General features: G+C 45.0%; 1 protein-coding gene across 1 annotated transcript in view; it reads left to right on the top strand.

Moving 5' to 3' along the window:
• CTNNA3 (catenin alpha 3) overlaps positions 1 to 13,734 on the top strand; it is a 909,177-nt gene that overhangs the window by 36,318 nt on the left and 859,125 nt on the right. The window lies entirely within an intron of this gene.

The following is a 13,734-nucleotide window of genomic DNA, read 5'->3' as shown; positions in this document are numbered from 1 at the left end:
CTATCAAATTCACAGCCATGAAAAATGCATCACAGACTGTGGAAATCGGGTCTCCAACCATGAAATCTGGTCTTGTGTGCTTTTCATAGACTGTTAGGGTTGGAAGAGACCTCAGGAGGTCATCTTGTCCAATCCCCTACTCAAAGCAGGACCAACACCCACTAAGCCATCCTACACTACACTGATTTCATGGGGGAGACTAGTGTTTCTCAAATTCGGGGTCCTGACCCAAAAGGGAATTACAGGGGGGTTGCAAGGTTATTTTAGGGGGCTCATGGTATTGCCACCCTTACTTCTGCTCTGCCTTCAGAGCTGGGTGGCTGGAGAGTGGTGGTGGTTGGCTGAGCGCCCAGCTCTGAAGGGAATACCCCACCAGCAGGCTGGCAATACCATCCTTTCTTCTGCACTGCTGCTGGTGGTGGCTCTACCTTTAGAGCTGGGCTCCCGGCCTGCAGCCACTGCTGACCAGCTACCCAGCTCTAAAGGCAGCCTCCTCCTGCAGCAGTGCCAGGGCCAGACATTGGGGGGGGCGGGGGAAGCCCTAGGACCCAGAGTGTAGAAAATTGTGTCTGCTGCTGGTGCATATGTATTCTCTCTGCTCTAGATGCACAGAGATGGTGGAGTGCTGTGCTGGAGGAAGGAGGGCACAAGAGACATAGCAGGCAGGCAGGAGAAAAGGTGAGAGAGAATAAGAGAAAGCCGCAGGAGCTGCAGGGAGAGAGAGGAGGAAGAGCCTCTTGTGTACCTCTCTAGCACCCTTAGGAGCCTGGACTGATTAATACCAGCTTCTCAGGGAGCTTCCTGTTTCCTGCTGCTTCCCTGAACCCACTTGAGGAGAACAGGCAGTCAACTGAAGTAGCAGTAGCCAGTTAGGCCCTTAAGAGGCTGATATCTTCCCTCACTCAGGCCCTGCTACCAGCCTGCTTATTTGTCCCCTTCAATTGAGTGTTGAGAGCCCCTATAGCTGGCACAGAACAGCAGTCACGAGTGAAAGAAGAAAACGCCCCTCTGGGGCAGCATTCAGAAAAAGAAAGAAAGTAAAGGAAGCTTTTCTATCTAAGCAGGATGGAGCTCTCCTGAGATACATAGACACAAATGTTCAGGGTGAGCTTTCCGGCCCCCGTGAGGATGTGAGTGGTGAGGAGATGGCTGATCTTCCAGTTCGTCAGAGTGCAGGTGACCTTGCAGCTACTGCAGCATCCATATCTCCATCTCAAATGAATGTAACCATGCACATTCCTGAAGAAAAGTGTAGATCAGAGAAGAGTGTGGTGGAAGAGCAAGAAACAGCTGCTGCTGAATTTAGTTCCTAAAGCCTAGATGATCCAGGTCTGTGGACCCACTTGAGCAGTAGCCTGAGGGACTTCCTTGTATTGCATGGGCCACAGCAAGTGAAAAACTTCATGTTCCCCCAAGACACTGCAAATAGAAGTTTCCATCCAGCACATTACTGGCGTGAAATCCCCAGTGGTGACAAAGTGGAGAGGCCATGGCTTACGTACTAAAAAACCCCAGAATGCTGCACACTGTTTTTGTTGCAAACTTTTCCAGTGTAATGTTCCAGCTACATTGGGTTCTACAGGAACAAAGGACTGGAAAAATGTGGCTAGAAATCTGGCATGCCTTGAGAAGGCAGCAAATCACCAGAGAGCATTCCATAGGTGGAAAGAACTTGAGATGACACTAAGGTTAAAGGCCACCATAGATGATCAGCATCAAGAGAAGATTGCATCAGAGTCTCTTTACTGGTAAAACGTTCTGAAAAGGCTCATTGCCATGGTGAGAATGCTTGCTACCCAAAACCTAGCACTGTGTGGCCCTTAGATCAGCTGTATGTGCCAAACAATGGGAACTTCCTTAAAATTGTGGTGGTGATGGCTGAGTTTGATGCTGTACTCCAGGATCATCTAAGAAGAGTCACCACCCAAGAAATGTACATACACCACTACCTTGGAAAAACAATTCAAAATGAGATAATACAGTTACTGACATGAGCCATATGGAATAAATGACTTTAATGGTGCATTTTGTAACAACAACAGAACCTAGTGAAAATGTCCCTTCAGTGGTGACTGTCAGAGAGCATTCTCTAGAATTTATTGACATTGATGATACCTCAGGAGCTGGTATGACAAATGTGCTTCTTAAAAAGCTGGAAGATACGGGAATTGCGATAGCTGACATGAGAGGTCAGGGCTACAATAATGGTGCCAACATGAGAGGAAAGAACAGAGGAGTGCAGACACGGATCTGAGAGTTAAACCCTCAATATTTTTTTGTCCCAGGTAGTTCTCATTCATTGAACTTGGTGGTCAGTGATGCAGCATCTGCTTTTAGTGAGGCTGCTGAACTTTTAAACGTAATTCAAAGCATCTGTGTATTTTTTCTCTGCATCAACTCATCGATGGCAAATTTTGAAGCAACATCTGGGAACACCCTCTCTGACACTGAAACCACTGAGTGCCACACTGTGGAAAAGTCGAGTGGAGGTGATAAAGCCTATCAAACACGAAATTGGGAAGATAGATGATGCCATAGTTGCCATTATGGAGGATAATGCTATGACAGGAACTGTTCGTCGGAGAACAGTGACAGAGGGAAATGGAATCACCAGAAACATGCATAACTTCAAATTTCTGTGTGGCTAATGTTGTGGCATGACATGCTGTTTGAAATAAATGTTGTAATGAAGAGACTTCAAGGTGTTGACCTTGATATATCTGGAGGAATGGAACAATGGGAGAAAGCAAAGTCATACCTGCAGTCTTACTGGTCAGATGAGGGATTTCAAAATGTTCTGAAGAGTGCACAGAAATTGGCAGGGGAACTTCACACTGAAGCTATTTTCCCACCCATTCAAGAATACAAGAGTCACTGAAGAAGAAGACATTTTGATTATGAGGCATGGGGTAATCCCATAAGAGACCCCAAACAACAATTCAAAGTTGAATTCTTTAACCCGGTGCTAGATTGTGCAATACAGTCAGTTGAAGAATGTTTCATACAGCTCAAGGAACACAGCAGTATATTTGGGATGTTGTATGATATTCCAAAACTGCTCACTATACCTGAAGAAGACCTACACCAGCAATGCAGGGCACTAGAGACAGTGTTGAGACATGATGACATGCTAAATATTGATGCGAGTGATTTAGGTGATGAACTGAAAGCCCTTTCAAGATACATTTCAGCAGGATCAACTCCAAAGGCTGTTCTGGAATATATGTGCACAAATAAGATGACCACCCTCTTTCCAAATGCTTTTGTTGCTCTGCGCATACTTCTAACACTTCCTGTAACAACTTCAGCTTGGAGAAGCTGCGTTCTCCACTGGCAACTAATAAAAACACATCTATGCTCCACAATGACACAGGAGAGGCTGGTTGGCCTTGCAACCATCTCACTAGAGCAGGAGCTGGTCCAGACTGTGGACCTTCAGGAAGCAGTTCAAACTTTTGCAACCAAGAAGGCATGGAAAACACCACTTTGATTATTCAAACAGATAAAAATGCCAGTGTGTACTGTGCAGACAAGAAAAGTTACATTTGCTGTTCAGGTATTTGAAAGTTAAGTGTTACTTAAAATTTTTGAATAAGGCATTTTAAGTTATTAGTTCTCCTTTATTGGGGTAGGTAGCAGAGCAGTACCATGAGAGGAGTAGAACAGGAAGAAGGCAGAATTGAGACCTTTCAACGTTTTGGCCCAAGCAAAGGGGCATGGGAATGTAATTTGAGCTCCCCACCTGAGGTGCCAAAATGTTGTGGGCTGGCCCTGAGCAGCACAAAAGTAAGAGTAGCAGTACTGCAACCCCTCCTACAATAACCTTGTGGACCCCCCCCCCCCCAACTCCAGGACCCCTACAATCACAAGACTGGGAAATTTCAGATTTAAAAAGCTGAATTCATGAAATATATGATTTTTAAAATCCTGTGATTGTGAAATTGACCAAACTGGAGCCTGAATTTGGTAGGGCCCTAACTGTAAGCAGGCTTCACTTTCTGTTTATAGTATACAACTTTAATGAACACTTGTTCTCTACAGAACTGGTGCGTAAGTGAAGAATTTTTTTGCCTATTTTTAAATGCTAAAGGGTTTCATTTTAATGATAGTAGTTAAAGAAGAGATGGCAAATTCTGTGTAATGTCATATGTATTATTTTCAAGGTATTTCTAACTGGAAAAGATATTTTGAAGCTAAGATTATTATTGAATAATATATTGAAATATGAATTGTCTTAAAATATCAGCTTATAAAGTACAGAAATAAAGGGAGAGAAATGATTCCTAGTGACTTTTCTCTTTACATATACGCCAAGGAAATTCTGACCCTTTAATCCAAGAGCAAAATAGTATAATTCAAGAGCACAGTATAGTGTGTGATTTTCAAAGATGCTGAGTACCTACCTATACCTCCTATTGGCTAGATGCTGAACACTTCTGAAAATCAGTCCAGTACCTTTTTAAGTGCTGGCATGGAGCATGTTAGCACATATTTGATTCATTTCTGTAGCTCTTGCTCAGGCCCTACCCAGGTGAAACTTCTAGTGAAGTCAACAGCAGTTTTGTCCTCTTGTAGAATTGCATCCCATATGGACTTAGTCCTGTAAATCCTCACTCACATAAGTAGTGCTTACTCAAACCATTAATTCTGATGATAGGAGAAAGGACTATTCATTTATGTAAGAGATTGGAGGAACACAGCCTGTATTTCTATAAATATGCTGTAGTTCTTTATTATATGCACTCATGAGCCCCCATTGCATGTGTCATGTTTTGGGGTGTGCTCCAGACCAGTTGTTACTGGCTGCCCTGTAACTCTGAGTGCCTCAAAATACTCTGCTGCAGCTCTTGTGTCGGGACTATACAAGCATGTACTGCGTGCCTGTGTATTAAGCAACTCTGACTCAGCAATCCTGATTCCAACAGCCTGCTTGTTACACTATTGCCACACTCTGGCCCCTTAGTTACACCTGGCAAGATGACCCCAACATACCCCAGTCCTGAATTTTCCCAAAACCATGTGTTCTGCAATGTTCAGCCCTCTCCTGGACTTATCAGAGAGATATTAAGGTTCATTTGTTCTGTTAAAGGTACATTACTCAGCAGCTTGCCACATTGACTGAGTTAACATTTACTTTAAATCAAACACAGCACTGGATTGGTTTAGATCAAAAGTAAAACAAGTTTACTGACTAAAGGAGATAAGCTCTGAAGTGAGTTTTAGTATAGCAGATAGAGTTAGAAATGGTTACAAGCACATAAAGTGAAAAACGCTTTCTAGAGACTAAGGCCTGGTCTACAGTACGTGGTTATTTCAGAATTAGCTGAGTTAATTCAAAATAAAACTGATTCTGTCCACACGACCAAACTGGTTTTTTCGATTTAAAGGGTTCTTTAATCCTATTTCTGTACTCCACCTCGGCAAGTGGAGTAGCACTAAAATCGAGATCGCAGTTCCAGGTTACAGATACTGTGGACGCAATTCAACGTTATTGGCCTCCGGGAGCTATCCCAGAATGCTCCCTTGTAACCGCTCTGAACAACACTCTCAACTCTGCTGCACTAGCCAGGTAGGCAGTAAAAGCCCCAGGAACTTTTGAATTTCATTTCCTGTTTGGTCACCATAAGCACAGGTGACCATCAGCACAGTCTACCATCACAGGTGACCATCAGCACAGTCTACCATCACAAGAGACCACGCAGTCCCGGATTCATAGACGAGCTCCAGCATGGTCTGAACAGGAGGTACTGGATCTCATCGCATGTTGGGGAGATGAATCTGTTATGGCAGAACTATGTTCCAAAAAAAGAAACGCAAATACATATGCTAAAGTCTCCAGGGCCATGATGGAAAGAGGCTACTCCAGGGGCACAGAGCAGTGTTGTACAAAAATCAAGGAGCTCAGGCAAGCATACCAAAAAGCCAGGGAGCCGAATGGGCACTCTGGGTCACAGCGCCATACATGCTGCTTCTACCGTGAGCTGCATGCAATTATGGGGGGTGACGCCACCACTACTCCACCACTGTCCGTAGACACCTGCAAGGGGGGAGTTGCACAGAGTGAGGAGGATGAGGAAGAGGAGGAGGAGGAGGACAGTGCACAGGCGGCAAGTGGGGAATCCATTTCCACCCCTAGCCAGGAACTAGTCTTAACGCTGGAGGCAACAGCCTCCCCCCACTCCCAAGGTGGGCTCCCGGACCATGACACTGGAGAAGGCACTGCTGGTGAGTGAGAGCCTGATCGGAGCCATGTGGTGGGGTGTGGGAGGAAACCCAGCTGCGCTGGGCTGTTCGTGTTTAGTTTAAAGGGCTCATCCCTGCTCAGAGACTCATCGGACCCATGTGGTGGGTGTGGGGTGGGGTGGGGGGGCGGTGTTGTATGAAGCGATCATCCCAGAGAGCCTGCAGGCCCTCCTTTTATATGGCAAACCCCCAGGCATTGCTTGCTATGGGAAAGGGGGCCCTGCAGTTTGAAAGCATTGAAATGAATATGGAAGAAGCAGAACCCCGCATGCCCCTAGGGTTTACCATGGCTGCCTGCAAGCTGAATTCTGTTGCCCGGCTGCATGTGATGGCTTACTCACACCAAAGTGGAAGGCACTTCAGTATAAGAGGCAAAATGCAACCTTGTACAGAAAGAACATGTGCGGTGTACTATGAATTGCCTGTTTCACTGAGAAAGAGTGTCCCCTTTGTTCTCTAAAATGTATCTTTAAAAATACTACCCTCCATTTTTTCTCCTCCTGCAGGTGCAAATGTTTCAACGTGGCCCCTATCTACTCCGTCCCAGAGGCTGGTCCAGATTAGAAGGTGGAAAAAACGAACTCGCGACGACATGTTCGCCGAGCTAATACAGTCCTTCCACACTGATAGGGCCAGCTGAATGTGTGGAGGCAAACAATTGCGGAGTCCCATAAAGCATTAAATGAACACAAAGAGAGGAGGGACACACGCAATGAGAGCATGCAGGATGCTATGGTCAAGCTCATGGGGAAGCAAACTGACATGCTCCGCTGTATGGTGGATCTATGCAGGAAAGGCAGCAAGACCACAGACTGCTTCTGCAGCCCCTATATAATTGCCCTCCCTCCTCCCCAAGTTCCATAGCCTCCTCACCCAGAGGCCCAAGAACATGGGGGGGGGGAGAGGGTGGGTCGCTACGGGGACCCACACACTAAACCCCAGAGGACTGCACAAGCAGAAGAAAGCTGGCATATCTGAAATTTTGATTTGGTTTCTGGACTTCTTCTTCCCTCCTCCTCCAGCCCCCTAACCCAATTACCCCCCCGCCCCGGTCTACCTTCTGATTTCTCTCAATGTGTTGTGCAACAAATAATAAAGAACAGTTTTTAAACAATTGTGACTTTATTTCCTTTCATATACATAGGGGGTGGGTAACTTCAAGAGAAACAAACACAACTGTCACACCGTACCCTGGCCAGTCATGCAACTGGCTTTCAAGGCTTCTATGATGCGCAGCACGCCCTCTTCTAATAGCACTCTTCTAATAGCCCTGTTGTCTGGCTGTGCGAAATTGGCTGCCAGGCGAGTTGCCTCAACCTCCCACCCCACCATAAACGTCTCCCCCTTACTCTCGCAGATATTGTGGAGCACACAACAAGCAGCAGTTACAATTGGAATATTGGTTGTGCTGAAATCTAACCGAGCCAGTAAACTGCACCACCACACTTTCAGACATCTAAAAGCACATCCTACCACTATTCTGCACTTGCTCAGCCTATAGTTGAACTGTTCCTTACTACTGTCCAGGGTGTCTGTGTACGGCTTCATGAGCTATGGTGTTAATGGGTAGGCTGGGTTCCTGAGGATAACTATAGTCATTTTAACATCCCCAACAGTAATTTTCTGGTCTTGAAAGTAAGTCCCTTCCTGCAGCTGTTCAAACAGACCAGAGTTCCTGAAGATGCGAGTGTCATGCACCTTTCCCGTCCATCCCACATTGATGTCGGTGAAACATCCCTTGTGATCCACCAGTGCTTGCAGCACCATGGGAAAGTACCCCTTGTGGTTTACGTACTGGCTGCCCTGATGTTCCAGGGCCAAGATAGGGATGTGTTCTGTCTATCGCCTCGCTGCAGTTAGGGAACCCCAGCACATTAAAGCCATCCACAATGGTCTGCATATTTCCCAAAGTCACTACCCTTGATAGCAGCTGGTCAATGATTGCGTTGGCTACTTGCAGCACAGCAGCCCCCACAGTAGATTTGCCCACTCCAAACTGATTCGCGACTGACTGGTAGCTGTCGGGCATTGCAAGCTTCCACAGGGCTATGGCCACTTGCTTCTCAACTGTGAGGGCTGCTCTCATTTTGATGTCTTTGCGCTTCAGGGCAGGGGACAGCAAGTCACAAAGTTCCATGAAAGTGGCCCTACGCATACGAAAGTTTCGTAGCCACTGGGGAATCATCCCATACCCGCAACACTATGCGGTCCCACCAGTCTGTGCTTGTTTCCCGGGCCCAGAATCGGTGTTCCACGGCATGAACCTGGCCCAACGCCATCATGATCTCCCAATTGCCACATGCCGCGCTTCTAGGAACGTCTGTGTCCATGTCCTCTTCAGTATAGTAATCGCGCTATCGTCACTTCCTTGCCCAGTTTTGCAGGTCCTGCACATACCACTGGATAATGCGTGAGGTATTTACAATGGTCAAAACTGCAGCGGAGCTCTGAGCGGGCTCCATGCTTTCCGCGCTATGGCGCCTGCACGGGTAATCCTGGAAAAAGGGCACGAAATGTAGGAGAGCAGAGTGGCAGGGGAAGAGGTGCTGTTCGGTTCACGATAGCCGAAAAAAGGTAGGAAATGGTTGTCTTCTGTAGCTTTCAAGGTGGCAGGAGCCCAGGACAGACAACATGAAGAAGCTTGGTAGCATGGCAAGAGCGGGAGAGCAGAGTTGGTGGCGGAAGCTGTGCTGCTTGGTTCACAATGGCCGAGCAGAGTTGGCAGCAGAAGCAGTCGATGAGGAAGAGAAAGAGTAGATACGTATAGAGATTACATAGAAAGATGAGAGGAAATGTGAGGTGGATTCATAGTACCCGGAGAGAAGCGGTGCACCATACTGCACTGTCTGCTGAAAGCAGTATGGCGTCTGCACGCCAAAAAGGCGGAAACGATTGTCTGCCGTAGTTTTAACAGAGGGAGGAGTGACTGATGACACACACCCAGAAATACCCGCTAGAATGTTTTTGCCCCATCATGCACTGGGAGCTTAACCCAGAATTCGAATGGGCGGCGGGGACTGCGGGAACTGTGGGATAGCTGCCCACAGTGCATCACTCCGACATTCGATGCTAGCCTTGGTACTGTGGACACACTCCGCTGAATTCACGTGCTTTAGTGGGGGCACACAAGACCGAATGTATAAAATTGCTTCCAAAAATTCGAATAGAATAATTTTGAAATAATTTTGTACTGTAGATGTACCCTAAGACTTAACAAAACTACACTCTTGGTTCAAGGTAAGATTCTCATCATGCTACCTTCTGGCAAGAACGCTGACCAACCCCTCTGGTCAGGATCTCCATAAACTGTTTGGTTCCTTTGTCTTCTGAGGTGAAAGATAACTGGGGGTCTTCATCCTTTCTTTTATAGTCCACTGAATCTTTCAAATGGATTCTTTTGAAGATTACCCCTTCCCCCGAGTAAATTTCATTCAAGTGTGGGGAAAGCGACATAGTCTACTGGTTTCTTTGCCTGCTGGTGTTTGCTAAAATGCATATTCATCTGTTTCCTGCAATTTCCTCCCTTTGCTGGGATGCTGAGTGGTTATTTCCTCCCCTTGTTGACTTGATGGTCTTGTTTACTTTCTCTGTAAATTGTATTCCTATTATCTCAATGTATCTTGGAAATACCTTCCATGTGGCAGAACCAAATTCCTTGTCTAGGATGGGGTAACTTTAGCCCTGACTGGAATATGCACTTTGATCATTTCCAATAGGTTTATAATTTTGAATTTGTCCTCTGTATTTACACCACACAATAACAATGATGTCTGTTTATTGGTTTTCTGTTAATTTACATAACACCTTTTTAGATACAGGTAATGACATTAGTGAGTTGGGATACACTGAACTAGTAGACCAGCTGAATCTTCCTACCAGATATCAGTGAGCCTCTTGCATAAGGAAAGAAGGCAGTACATAACTCTAAACACTAGGAATCTCAAAAATTCTCCTCTACCTAGGATTCCAAATGGCAGTAGGGAACAGACACTGATTCTTGTATTCTCATTGTTAAACGAATATTATTAGCACTCTTGGCATATTATAGAACAAGATCATAGATATTTAAAGTTAACAGCTTGTTTACACTTAAGACTAGCCAGTATTTCTAAAGGCATCTTTAAAAAAACAGTCATTTGACACATCAAGAATTTCCTTCAAGTATTTGTAGTCTCTGAATAGGCTACACTTATCTTTAATGGTATCATTTGATTTTTAGCTAGCAAAACTATTAATTCTGGGTTTCAGATCTGGCTTTAGCATCTGCTGACGTAGAGCATTTTAGTGGGCAGAATGTTGTAACCCTTTGACCTTGCACAGCAAGGATTTTCCAGTTCAGCTACAGTGTGTGAGATTAGATGTTTCTATGTTGGTATTTTTCTTAAATTCTCCAAGAGCTGCACTACTACTAAAATAACTTGTGATAGCAAAGGTGGAAGCGCTAGTGTAAACTGATGGATGGAACTTTTGCCACTATGCTATCAAATCTGCTCAGAATGGGTATGGATGACAGTGATAAAGCTGTATCGGACTTATTTTTTAGTGCTTTTATTGTTGCTCCCACTGGTGGAGCTACATTAATGGCAGTGGAAATTGGGAGAAATTTAAGAAAAATGCCATTGTAGATGAGATCATAGTGTCTGAGTCTGAAAGGCTGGAGAGCATAAGCACTATGCTTTCCTATGTTCTTGCAATGCTAGCCTTCCTCAAGGGAACAGGGAGTGAGGGTAAGGCCATGAACCCATCCACTAGCTATGATTAGGGATGGTGGGAGACATATGCTTTACCCTGCAAAGAGGTGGCAAACGCTCTCTGCAATATGCCAAGTTGCCTGAAATTTATGCTGGGACTCTCACAGCAACTTGGTCCCTGCCTCATCATCCTATCACAGGGTTGTGCATTAAATGCACAAGGTAGCTCCTACTGCCTTAATATTGAGCAGAGGAAGCATTAAACTTCCATTGTCTGATGTAATAACACACTCCAGTCCGATATTTTCCTGTATCCTGGGATTTTATTCCTTGAAGCTGCACTGTTCAGTTTGTATGCACAGTAGCTCATAAGTGTGTTGTTTTAGTAGTATAGTAAAACCCCAATTTCTTTTTTTTCTTGAAAGGTTTCATATATGTCCAAAAGCTTAAGCAAAACAAGTTTTTACATGAGCAGGATGTCCTAGCATTCTGCCCCAGAATAAGCCCCATGTGCACAGAAGCAATTCCCAGGACTGTGTTCCCTTGTGACTGGATGTGGACCTGCTGGATCTTTCCCTTGGTCACCTCCTTCTATTGGTCACCTCCATCTGGGTCTTCTGGAGGGCCAGGCCACATAAAAGTTCAGTCCCCTCCCAGGGTACACAACGTCCCAAAATAAACACCACCTTCAACAATAGTTCCAAGTTCATTCTTATAGAATCACCAGAAGGTCCCTGAGAGGTCATTTGGTCCAGCCCCCTTCAGTGTTGCAGGACTAAGTATATCTAGACCATCCCTAACAGGTGTCTGTCCAACCTATTCTTAAAAAACTCCAATGAGGGGGATTCCACAACTTTACTTGGAAGAGTATTCCAGAGCTTTATTATCTTTATAGGTAGATATTAGGAAAAACTCTAACTTAAATCTCCCTTGCTGTATATTAAGCCCATTACTTCTCATCCTATCTTCAGTGGACATGGAGAACTATTGATCACGTCCTCTTTATAACAGTCCTTAACGTTTTTGAAGACTGTTATTAGGTCCTCCCTCAGTTTTCTTTTCTCAATACTAAAACATGCCCAGGTTTTTAACCTTTTTTTTCATAGGTCAGGTTTTCTAAACCGTTTATCACTTTTGTTGCTCTTCTCTGGACTCTGTCTCCAATTTGTTCATGTCTTTCCTAAAGCATGGTGCCAAAAAACTGGACCAAAGACCCCAGGTGAGGACTCACCAGTGTTGAGTAGAGTGGAAAAATTACGTCTCATGTCTTACTTACAACACTCCTGCTAATACATCCCATAATGATGTTTAGGGTTTTTTTTTTGCAACAATATTATATTGCTGACCCTCATTTAGTTTGGAGCAGTTTTGGGAGCAGGGATTGAGTGGTGTCTGCTACCGGAAGTAACCAGCAGCCAGCCTCCTCCCTGTGAAGGAGCAGTTTCCTCCTCCCCTGGTGGAACTACTGTAGTCCTTTCCAGATGGATTTCTTCCTCAACCTTGGAGATCTCCATATGCATATTTTCAGTTAATTCCTCATGTGCATGGATGCTCCTCACCCTAGCCACCTCTTCCTGTAGCTCTCTCACCTGCTTCCTGAGTGATTCTACCAGACGGAACCTTTCCCACTGGATGCAACAGGGAAATGAAGGCCACAGTCTCTGCAAATCCACAGCAGGGCCTGGGAAAAGGCATCCATGGTTGGGTTCCCTGTCTGGACATAGGCACAGGAAGTGGAGCAAGGAGCAGTGTTGTCACTGGCTATGTGGCCTTTTTGAACCATGCTGAGTTTTATACTTTCTCTCTCCTAAAGCCTCCCTCTCAAACTCTTGTTTGCTAGCTCCCCTTGGTTGCTTAGTGCCTGTGTATTAAGCCCTTCTTTCTTGGGTCAGCCCTGCCCCCTCGTTAACACACAGGGGAAGGGTGATCAAAGTGCAGGAGGCTAAAGCCTTGTTAGTGCCCATTCAGCTGCCAGCTAGGAGGCCTCTGGATCCCATTTCCACACAGTCGCCAAACACACACAACCATACTCTAAATTTTAAGTAAGCTAAAAGAAAAACCACACAGAAACAAGCGTGCCCGCTCACCCTAAGAATTAATGCTCGCTTCTTCTTTCCTCTGACTTCCCTGTGTGCTATCCCCCTGTTCATCCTCCACCTCCTCCTGATTTGGTGGTCTATAGTAGACCCCTACTGTGATATCATCTTTGTCCCCTCCCTGTACCACACACCTCCTACTTTCACCCATAGACTGGCATCTGGTTTGCCTTTTTTTTCTGGACCTCAGAACAAGTGTATATATTCTTGATGTACAATGCAACATCAACTTCCTTTCCCCACTTCCTGTTCTTCCTGAACTAAACAAGCTATTCCTTCTATACCAATATTCCAACCAGGAGACTTATCTCACCAAGTCTCAGTGATGCCATTTAAGTAATAATTTAGGTTGTATACTAATACTTCCAGTTCTTGCTTTTATACCTCATACTCCTTGGATATGTGTATAGACATCTAAAAGGTTGAACAGATTCTCCTCACTCTTAACGGGGGGGGGGTTATGACTGGCATTAGGTTAGATGATAGTTTTCGTTATCTAGATGATATAGTTTGTAGTTTGCACACATTTGATTTGATTGATGCATGTGTCAATTTAAAATAACAGTTGTTTAAGAAGAAAACTAGAAAAACAAAAATTCCACCATTTGCAAACATAAAAGATGTGTTTGATAGTGGGATTTTAAGTCTGGATCTTCAAATTCTCTGCACAGATCTTTCCCACTTAAACTAAAGGTGTCTCATCC

Source organism: Eretmochelys imbricata, chromosome 7, assembly GCF_965152235.1.
Source record: "Eretmochelys imbricata isolate rEreImb1 chromosome 7, rEreImb1.hap1, whole genome shotgun sequence".
Lineage (NCBI taxonomy): Eukaryota > Metazoa > Chordata > Testudines > Cheloniidae > Eretmochelys > Eretmochelys imbricata.
The sequence above is the reverse complement of the archived record's forward strand: the minus strand, read 5'-3'. Positions and strand labels throughout refer to the sequence as shown.